The sequence below is a fragment of the Mauremys reevesii genome, linkage group 3 (genome assembly GCF_016161935.1).
Source record: "Mauremys reevesii isolate NIE-2019 linkage group 3, ASM1616193v1, whole genome shotgun sequence".
NCBI classification, from domain to species: Eukaryota; Metazoa; Chordata; order Testudines; family Geoemydidae; genus Mauremys; species Mauremys reevesii.
In genome coordinates this window covers 170,626,609-170,637,347 of record NC_052625.1, presented here as the reverse complement: position 1 = coordinate 170,637,347, position 10,739 = coordinate 170,626,609, and positions in this window count along the sequence as shown.

The following is a 10,739-nucleotide window of genomic DNA, read 5'->3' as shown; positions in this document are numbered from 1 at the left end:
AGGAATGGTGGGGTTTGGTTTTTTGGTTTTAGTTTGTTTTAAAACAAAGAACTGATCCCTCACCCCTCACCAACATTCCCTTCTCTTCCCTTCTCCATCCCCACAGTGCAATACTGAAGGAAGGATTCTCAGGTTATAGCAACAATATTTTTACATCCTGCAAATAAAAATGTATGCACGTTTTAGTTAGCACTTCTCGTAAGTTAGATTTAACAATTTCATAGAATCGTAGGACTGGAAGGGGCCTTGAAAGGTCTTCTAGTCCAGTCCCCTGCACTCAAAGCAGGACTACGTATTATCTAGACCAGTGGTTCTCAAACTTTTTGTATTGGTGATGCCTTTCACATGGCAAGCCACTGAGTGCAACGCCCCTTATAAATTAAAAACATTTTTATGTTTAGTGCTATTATAAATGCTAAATTTATAACCCTATAGTTTAAAATGAGTTTACCTTCTCTCACCGCTATTAAATTAAGACTAAAACACACTTCTATCCAATTATTGTTGTAAGCAGAAAAGTTTTAACTACTTAGTGTTTAATACTTCGAGGGCCACAAAAGAAACGTTGTCAATATCACTTTTCACAACAGATTTACTAGTGCAGACTTGGCAGCAGACTTGCTAGCAGTTGCTCTCAGTTTCGTGCATGTACTCACAACCCCCATGCAATAATCTCATGACCCCCTGAGGGATTGCAACCCCCCAGTTTAAGAACCTCTAATCTAGACCATCCCTGATAACACAGGTGCCCACCGGCAGCCAAGCTCCTCTCCCTCCCTGCCACTCTCACCCGTGGCCCCTGCCGATCAACTCCTCCCCGTCCCTCCCAGTGCCTCCTGCACGCCATGGAACAGCTGTTCTGCAGCATGCAGGAGGTGCTTGGGGGGAAGGGGAGGAGCAGGGATAAGCATGCTTCGGGGAGGGGGGGAAAAAGAGGCAGGGAAGAGGTGGCATGGGGGTCAGGCGGGGCCTGGGTGGAAGGGGTGGAGGCGGAGCCTGGGGCTGAGTGGGGGTTGAGCACTCCCAGGGAAAATTAGAAGCCAGCGCCTGTGCATGATAGGTATTTGTCTAACATGTTCTTAACAATCTCCAAAGACAGAGATTCCACAACCTCTGTGGGCAATTTATTCGAGTGCTTCATTAACTTGACAGATTGGAAGCTTTTCCTAATGTCCAACCTAAATTGCCCTTGCTGCAGTTTAAACCCATTGCTTCTTGTCCTATCCTCAGAGATTAACAAGAACAATTTACCTCCCTCCTCCCTGTAACCTTTTACATATTCAAAACTGTTATGTCCCCCGTCAATCTTCTCTTCTCCAGACTAAACAAATCCAACTTTTTAAATCTTCCCTCATAGGTCATGTTTTCTAGACCTTTAATCATGTTGTTGCTCTTCTCTGGACTTTCTCCAATTTGTCCACATCTTTCCTGAACATGATACTCCAGTTGAGGCCTAATCAGCATGAAGTAGAGTGGAAGAATTACTTCTCATGTCTTGCTTACAACACTCCTGCTGATACATCCCAGAATTATGTTCGCTTTTTTTGCAACAGTGTTACACTGTTGACTAATATTTAGCTTGTGATCCACTGTGAGTCCCAGATCCCTTTCCCCAGTACTCCATCCTAGGCAGTTATTTCTCATTTTGTATGTGTGCAACTGATTTTTTCTTCGTAAGTGGAGAACTTTGCATCATCTTATTGAATTTCATCCTATTTTCTTCATATCGTTTATCCAGTTTGTCCAGATCATTTTGAATTTTAATCCTATCTTCCAAAGCACTTGCAACCCCTCCCTTTTGGTATTGTCCGCAAACTTTATAAGTGTACTCTTTATGCCACTATCTCAATCACTAATGAAGATATTGAACAGAACCAGACCCAGACCTGATCCCTGTAGGAACCCACTTGATATGCCCTTCCAGCTTGACTGTGAACCACTAATAACTACACTCTGGAAATGGTTTTCTAACCAGTTATGCACCCACCTTATAGTAGCTCAATCCAGACTGTATTTCCCCAGTTTGTGTATGAGAAAGTCATGCAAGACAGTGTCAAAAGATATACCACATCTATCACTGCCCCTGTATCCACAAGGCTTGTTACTCTGTCAAACAAACCTATTACGCTGATTTGACACAATTTGTTCTTGACAAATCCATGTTTACTGTTACTTATCACCTTATTATATTTAGGTGTTTGCAAACTGATTGCTTAATTAGTTGCTCCATTAACGTTCCAGGTACTGAATTGAAGCTGACTGGTCTGTAATTCTCAAGGTTGTCTTATTTCTCTTTTTATAGATTGGCACTATATTTGCCCTTTTCCAGTCCTCTATAACCTTTCCCGTCTTCCAGTGCTGTAACAACGGCAAGGCGAGTGAGGCACTTGCCTCGGGCGCGCAAAGCGGAGGGGCTCAGCTCTACCACCCAAGCAGGGCGGAGGGGGCAGGGAAAAATCCTGCAATAGGTGGCAATTCAGCGGCGGGTCCCTCAGTCCTTCTTGGAGGGAAGGACCTGCAGCTGAATTGCCACTGCCGCCTCATTCATTCTTCGGCAGCAATTCAGCGGCGGGTCCTTCCCTCCGATAGGGACTGAGTGACCCACCGCCAAATTGCCGCCGAAGAGCCTGGAGCCAGCCCTTGCCTCAGGCACAAAAATTCCTTGTTATGGCTCTGCCATCTTCTATGACTTTTCAAAGATAATTGCTAATGACTCATATCTCCTCAGTCAGAAATTTATACTTAAATTTCAAGCAGATTACATCTATTTTTGATACATGTTGCAGTTTTGTATAAAAAATCCTATTTATTTTGCAGTAATTTTACTAGATCTGTAGTATGAATTTTATAATCCTTTTAAGAATTTAGGGAAATGAATGTCCTTATCCTATGAAACAACAGTTTACTTCCTAATGGGAAGTGATACTTGATTTGTTCTCCTTTGTTTGCCTCTCTCAAATGCTGGAATGCCAAGTTATTGTCTGAATGTTTAAAAGATAAACAGTTTACAGGAGTCAACCCGAATGTAAGCCCATCTGCAGAAAAGGGAGGTTACTTATCTGTAACTAAAAGTTCTTCTAGATGTGTGATCTTTCTCTGTATTCCACTGAGAGTTATGTGCATGTGCCATACGCCCAGAGCCAGAGCTTTTGAAAGTAGTATTCGGCGGTCCATGCATGCACCTTCTATATTTCCTCATGGTTTCTCGAGGTGATAAAGGGCAGGGCAAACCACCAGCATCTCCAGTTCCTTCTCTATCACAGACCTATCAGATCCACAGCAGAGGGGAAGGAAAATGGGATCAGAATACACATAGGGACCACACATCTCGAAGAATCTCCAGTTACAGGTAAGTAACTTCTCCTTCTTCTTCTTCAAGTGATGGTCCCTATTGCAATTCCACTCAGGGTGATTGACGAGCAGTACCAGATACAAGAAGGATGCGAGGAAAACGATGGAACCATAGAACAGAGGACCATTGTGCTGAACGAGGCATCTGTCGGAGAATCACATACTAGAGCATAGTGAGAGGGAACGGTCTGTGCCAAACTCCACCATGTGTATGTCCGCAAGAGGCATGTTGTGGAGCACAGCTATGGTTGATGCTTGCACTCTTGTGGAATGGGCTCATATCCCATCTGGCGGGGAACGCCTTGACAATTGATAGCAGCATGTAATGCACCCTAAGACCCACTTAGAGATTCTCTGGGTGCAAAGGGCGTGTCTTTTAATTCTCTCCGCTATGGTCATAAATAGCCTGGGAAACTCTAGAATGGCTTTGTCCTTTGTAGGTAAAAGGCCAGGGCCCTATGCACATCGAGGGAATGAAGCCGCCATTCCTCATTCAAGACATGTGGTTTTGGAAAGAAGGTTGGCAGATGGACGGGTTGGTTCAGATGGAATTGGGAAACCACCTTTACCAGAAACTTGGGATTCAGTCATACAGACCTTGTCCATATGGAACGTGGTGATTGGGGGGGAGGGTTGTCACCATGGCTCCCATCTCACCAATCTTTCTCGATGAGGTAATGGCAATAAGAAAGGGACCTTCATGGAGACGAGAGAGAGGGCAGGAGGCCAGGGTTCAAAGGGAGAGTTCATTAAACAGGTAAAAGGACTAGGCTGAGATCCCATTGGGCTGAATGGGTGGATATTTATGTAAAAGGCCTTTCCCAGAACCAAGTGGTCAAAGGTTGGGTAAAAATGAATGCCCTTCCACTGGTGGATGGAAAGTGGTGATAGAGCTAAGAGCAAGTCCCGGAGTTTTCAGATGGACGAAATAGTTTAAGAGCATGGGGATACCCAGGAGGTGAACCATGTTCATTTGGCCTGATACGATCACCTCGTGTAGTCCTTTCAGCTACTGGAGAGGATGTCTTGCACCGCCAACGAGCATTCCCGTGCTAATGGAGGTGTCCATTAAAAAACCACGCAGTCTGATGTAGCATCCATGGATCTGGATGACAGTCTGCCATTGTGTTGTGTCAGCAACTCTGGAAATGGCTACAACATGAGCAGAGGTTGTTTCAACATGTGAAGAAGAAGAGGGAACCAAAATTGGGAAAACCAGAATGAGAATGACTGTCATTTTCTCCTGCTGGGTTTTGTGGAGGGCACGGGGTAGAAGTGGTGGTGGGGAAAAAGTTGTAGTTTGTCCGGTCTGACTAAATCGACAACCAAAGCGTCGTCCAATGAGTGGGCACAGAGTCCTCCTCTGGAGCAATACTGGGTGCACTTGGTGTTGCTGTGAGATGCAAAGAGATCTCTGGTGTACCCCAGTGACCAAAGATGTCCATTATTATAGTGTTGTGCAACTCCCATTTGTGGTCACTTGCAAAGTTTCTGCTGAAAGAATCTGCAATCACATTCTTGGTGCCTGACAGGTAGGCTGCTGACAAAAGGATATGTTATTTGATGCACCATTCCCAAAGGTGAATCATCTCCATTACAGCACTAGGGGCCTCGTGCCCCCTTGTATGTTTATGTAGTATACTGTGGTGGTGGTATCTGACATGACGAGGACATGGTGATAGAGGATAGCTGGTAAGAACATGTGGCATGCTTTGCATACTGCCCAAAGTTCAAGAATGTTTATGTGCATCCTGGCCTCTCGCGTCATCCAGGTGCCTTGTGTCATCTGATCTCCAATGTGAGCACCCCAGCCTGAGAGTGATGCATTCATTATGACTGTCATGGTCAGCGAGGATGAGAGGAAGGGCATCCAAGAGCAGACATGGTCTATCATCAAAAAGAAGAGATGACCTCTGGTGAATATTGAGTATGATGTCCATTGACTGGTACATAAGGGCATTAACTCTTTGCAGCCATAGCTGTAGACAGCAAAGGTATATGCGGGCAAAGGGCATGACGTATGTGCACACTGCCACGTGACCTAGGATGGAGAGTCAGGTCCTGGTTGAGACAAAAGGATTGGAGGTTATCAGGGCTATTTGGTCCAGTAGTCTGTTCTTTGACAGATAAGCTTGTGGGGAGGTCGAATCAATGTGAGTGCCTATGAATTCCAGGGACTGAGCAAGGTGCAAAGTTGATTTTTCAACATTGATGCTCACTCCTAGGAAGGAGAGGAGTAGAAGAAGCTGGGAGATTGATGCTTGAGCTTCCTGTTTGGGCCAGACTGCCAGCAGCCAGGTATGGGAAGACAAGGATTCCCTAATGTCACAGATGCACCGCTACCACCGAGAAAACCTTTGTAAAAACTTGTGGGACAGTGGTAAGCCTGAATGGGAGAACCTTGTATTGGAGGTGTCAATGCCCCACTTTGAACCTCAGGAACTTTTTGTGGGTCGGATGTGTGTCAGTATGGAAGTAGGCATCTTGCATGTTGAGAGCTGTAAACTACATGCCCTTTTCTAGTGAGGGAACAATGGCTGCAAGCATGACCATACAGAATTTCAGCTTGCTAATTCAGCAGTTGAGGTGTCAGAGATCCAAGATTCGTCTGCATCCCCCTTTCTTTTTGGGTACCAGGAAAGAGTTGGAATAGAACCCTATGCCCCAAAAGGCTTCAGGGACTGGCTCCACTGCTCCTCTCTATAGAAGTGAGTCTACCTCTAGGTTAAGAATACTGTTGTGAGAGTGATCTCTGAGGAGGGTTGGAATGGGATAAACCTCTAGTGTAGCCACATCAAACGACATCCAAGACCCACTCCTCCATTGTTATAGCTCTCCAAGATGGTAGAAAGTTTGAGATGACCCCCAAAAGGTGTGGCGGGTAGAAGCACTGGTGTAGAGAGTGGTTGGCAGCTCTCTAGGCATCATTTTTGCAATGATTAAGTGTGTTCTGCAGAGGTCTCCATTGCCAGAACAGGCGGACAGGCTCTGTGTACCTTAGGGTGCTTCTGAGGAGGTTCATAGGCCCATTGGTGGTAGAAGTGAGTAGTTCTATAGCATTGGACTGGTGGTGGGTGATAAAGTTTTCTCCTTGGTGCCGGTATATATATGCCTAAGGTGGTTCTGGAGTCTTTTAGAGACTGAAAAGAACCATCAGTTTTCTGGTCGAAGAGGTGCGATTCATCAAAGGAAAGGTCCTCAGGTGTGTTCTGCACATCTCTAGGGAAACCTGAGGAGTGTAACCAGGATTCCCTCCTCATGACAATTCCAGTCACCAAAACATGCGAGGACGTGTCTGCTGAATCAACTGCAGCCTCAAGTATATACCTGGCAACCAACTTGCCCTCTTGTAAAATTGTTTGGAATCGAGTACGATCCGGCAGAGATAGCTTATCTGCAAATTCCTCCATCCAGCCATAGTTTATAATACTTGGCCATCAGTATCAAGCAGTTACAGATCTGGAACTGTAGTCCAGCCAACAAGACCTTTCAACCCATGAGGTGGAGTCTCTTATCCTACCTGTCTGCCACGGTAAAGTGTGAGTGGTGTTTGGATTGCTCTGACACAGCCTGTATCACCAAGGAGTTAGGTGGAGGATGTGAAAAATAGAAATTCTTACCCCTTATGGGGGGACATAGTATCTTTCTCAACCCCCTTTGAGGTTGGCGCACACATGGCTGGGGTATGCCACACAGTGTGCACTGATTGAAGAATGGCCTCATTGATTGGCAGAATCACCCTTGCCAGTACTGATGCATTCAGAATGTCTAGTGTTTGAGGCTGACTGTCTTGCACCTCTTCTAGTGGATCTCAAGAGCACTGGCCATCATCCATAGCAGCTCTTGAAACTGTGAGTAGTCGTCTGGTGGAGAGGAAGGTATCGATGACACGGCAGCATCTGGACACAATGAAGGGAGTCTCTCAGATCCGCTGGTACCATCAGAGTTGGGCTAATCAGTGCATCGACTAACCCCATTTCCGAATGTCTACCAGACAAAGGTTGTGGGGGCAAGATGATGGAGTCCTCCCGAGTTGAACAGGACCACTCTGGAAGCGAATACTGAGGCCTTGAGGAGCTCCACTATGACCAACCCACAAAAACAACGAGGAGTCTGGTGACACCTTAAAGACTAACAGATTTATTTGGGCATAAGTTTTCGTGGGTAAAAAACCCACTTAAGTTTATGGCCTCAACCCACGAAAGCTTATGCGCAAACAAATCTGTTAGTCTTTAAGGTGCCACCAGACTCCTCATTGTTTTTGTGGATACAGACTAACACGGCTACCCCTCTGATACTTATGACAAACCCAGTTGATCCTGCTGTTGCTGAGCCTGTGACCAAGGAGCTGGGTACCAGCTTTATTGGTAAGGCAATGTGGGGAACTGCTACAGGGCCACTGGAACCCATCAGTAGTCATGCTTCTAGAATGTGAGCATTGGGCCATGTTGAATGTTTGTATCCTTAGAATTGGAGAAATCAGAGACCTCCACTAGAGGAAGCCAACAAAGCTGTCAGAACCATATTCAAATTACAGTAGTTAATTTTCATCTGTATTCTTTACTCTCAGACAGAATGGATTGATTTAAATCAAAAATTATTTATATCCTGATTTAAAATCAGCAAGCAAGAAACCTTTGATTTATGAGGAGATATTAATAAGAAGACTGGGACTTTTCAGTTTGGAAAAGATGACTAAGAGGGGATATAAGAGGTCTATAAAATCACGACTGGTGTGGAGAAAGTAAATAAGGAAATGTTATTTACTCCTCCTCATAACACAAGAACTAGGGGTCACCAAATGAAATTAATAGGCAGCAGGTTTAAAACTAACAAAAGGAAGTATTTCTTTACACGGCGCAAAGACAACCCGTGGAACTCTTTGTCAGAGGATGTTGTGACGGCCAAGACTAAAACAAGGTTCAAAAAAGAACTAGATAAGTTCATGCAGAATAAGTCCATCAACGGCTATTAGCCAGGATGAGCAGGGATGCAAAACCATGCTCTGAACTGTCCCTAGCCTCTGTTTGCCAAAGCTGTGAATGGGCAACGGAGGGTGGATTACTTGATGATTACCTGTCCTGTTCATTCCCTCCGAAGCACCTGGCATTGGCCACTGTAGGAACACAGGATACTGGGCTACATGGACCATTGCTCTGACCCAATATGGCTGTTATTACGTAAATAATTTTAATCTTTTTTTGCATGTGTATTTGAATAATTTTCCTAAAGAAAGGTTGATTCTTGTTGGTTGGTAACCACCAAAATGTGTTGATTTGAAACTACATATATACACACACATACATATACACACACACCCACACTTTACACTAAACTTGGTACTTTCTGCTAACCAGGAGGACATACCATGTATACAAATTTATTTAAGCTATTATATAGCATAACATACATTTATTGAAAGTCTTAATTTTTACAATTTTGTATTATGTTACAAAAATGGTAAATGATGCATTTCTTATTAGATGATTAATTTTTTGTGATTTATGTCAAGCTCTGTTTGGATAGAAATTGGAGTTCAATTAAAAATGTATAAAAATAGCTTTTAAAACTTTTGTTAAACTATCTTAAATGTGCTGGATACAAAAGAATGGTTTGCATTTAAAGCTAACTTATTTATTAAACAAAAGAAGTATTACCTGTAGGTAGTGAATCTAGCTGATTATTTCTGGTCATCATGTCCTTCAAGACTTTAGAACTTGTAACTCTCATACCCTCACAACTAGTTTTTATTTATAGACTGAAAGAGGAAAACAAGCTTTCCTGCTTTTTCAACTCCCAATCAGTTTCTTATCTTCAAATGAACTGAACTACCTGAAGAAGTGAAATGAAGATATTGTTATAAAAAACTGGTTTAGCACTTAAAACACACACACACACACACACACACACACACACACACACACACACACACACACACACCAGATTTCATGTGCTTAGCCTGTTCATTAGTTTGGCTTGCTTTAAAACTTTGGCAGCAAGCAGATGTAAGCTAGGTCTAAATGAGTTCTCCCCTGACAGCTATCTGGGAGGAGGAGAGACTTCAGGAGCAAACTGTATTTACATGAATACACCTACTTTGCATAGGTGTCCAGCAGACAGGAGCTGTGTAGCTCCAAGTGATCAAGTTTGGCTGGTGTTGGGTTACAAATCACTTTAGTACTGAATGCAGGGGTAGTGACATTTTATCAGTTATTGTCTGTGTTATATAAAGAAAGGGGAGCAGAACTGTGCTTAACCTGTTCCAAATGAAGGGGTTGTCCTCAGTTGAAAGGATGATTAAGCCAGGGGCTCGAATACCAGACCCCTGTGAAAGTAAGAGGGGTGGGGACAGCGAGCCAGGAGGAGTGGGCTCTGTCCAAGTGTCCCAGGTTTGGTTTAACATGTTCCTCCCCACTTTTCAAAGATAGAGCTAAATAAGCTCCATTAGAAGCCTTTTGTTATTTTAGGTGCTCCAAAGATCTGACAATCACTTGTGGTGGGACAGTGTTTCTGCCCAGCCTAAGAGCTGACTAGCAGATGTCACAGCAGAGAGGCAGGTGGCAGAAGGTGACCGGTGAGTGGAATAGGGAGGGGGCAAGCAGAGGGAGCTGCTGACAGGGAGCCAGCAGAGCAGAACGAGCAGCTGGTAGGGTGGCCAGCCAGAATAAGTTCTCAGAGCAAGCAAGGTGCTTTCTTCCCTGGGTGGGAGATGAACTCACACAGATGTGCCTCTGGGTCCTCGCTGATCAAGGATAACCACTGTGAGCCGGGATATGGTGAGGGAGTAGAGGGGCACAGAAAAGGAACTTTTGGTTGTAGAACTCAAAAATATGAGGCAGAACGCACTTCCCCATGCACTCTGGGGTGGGTGTCCTATCACAGTTTTATGATTATGAATCCTGCTTGTAGCATTTTCCCTAATTAATGTCTGGTGACTTCGCTCCTTGCATTAAAAGTTTCTTTTCTACTCTCAGATTCTGTGCTTGTGAGTGGGGAAGTACTGTCTCTCAGAGGTGCCCAGGGGTTCTGTGTGATTTTCCCAGGTTACTGGGTGGGGGCTTCAGCTGGTTATGTGTTGTATCAATGAAAAGGAACCCCTAGATTTTGAACCTGGCCCTGGTTGCTGCCAGCGCCACCTGGCAGAAGGGTTACACAAGTACTGCCTATTTTTTTAAATATTTACATTAATGTAATAGTTTAAATTTAGGCTGTAACACAGGTTATCAATTTCAAAAAATAGTTTTAAATAGATTTTTTAAAGAAAAATGTATGTGTATTAAAAATCTGATTTTTATAAATCATCCATTTTTATCCACCCTGCTCTCAGCAGCATAAAAGTTTAAACAACAGATAAGTTCTTGAACTGTTTAATAGACTGGTAAAGGGAA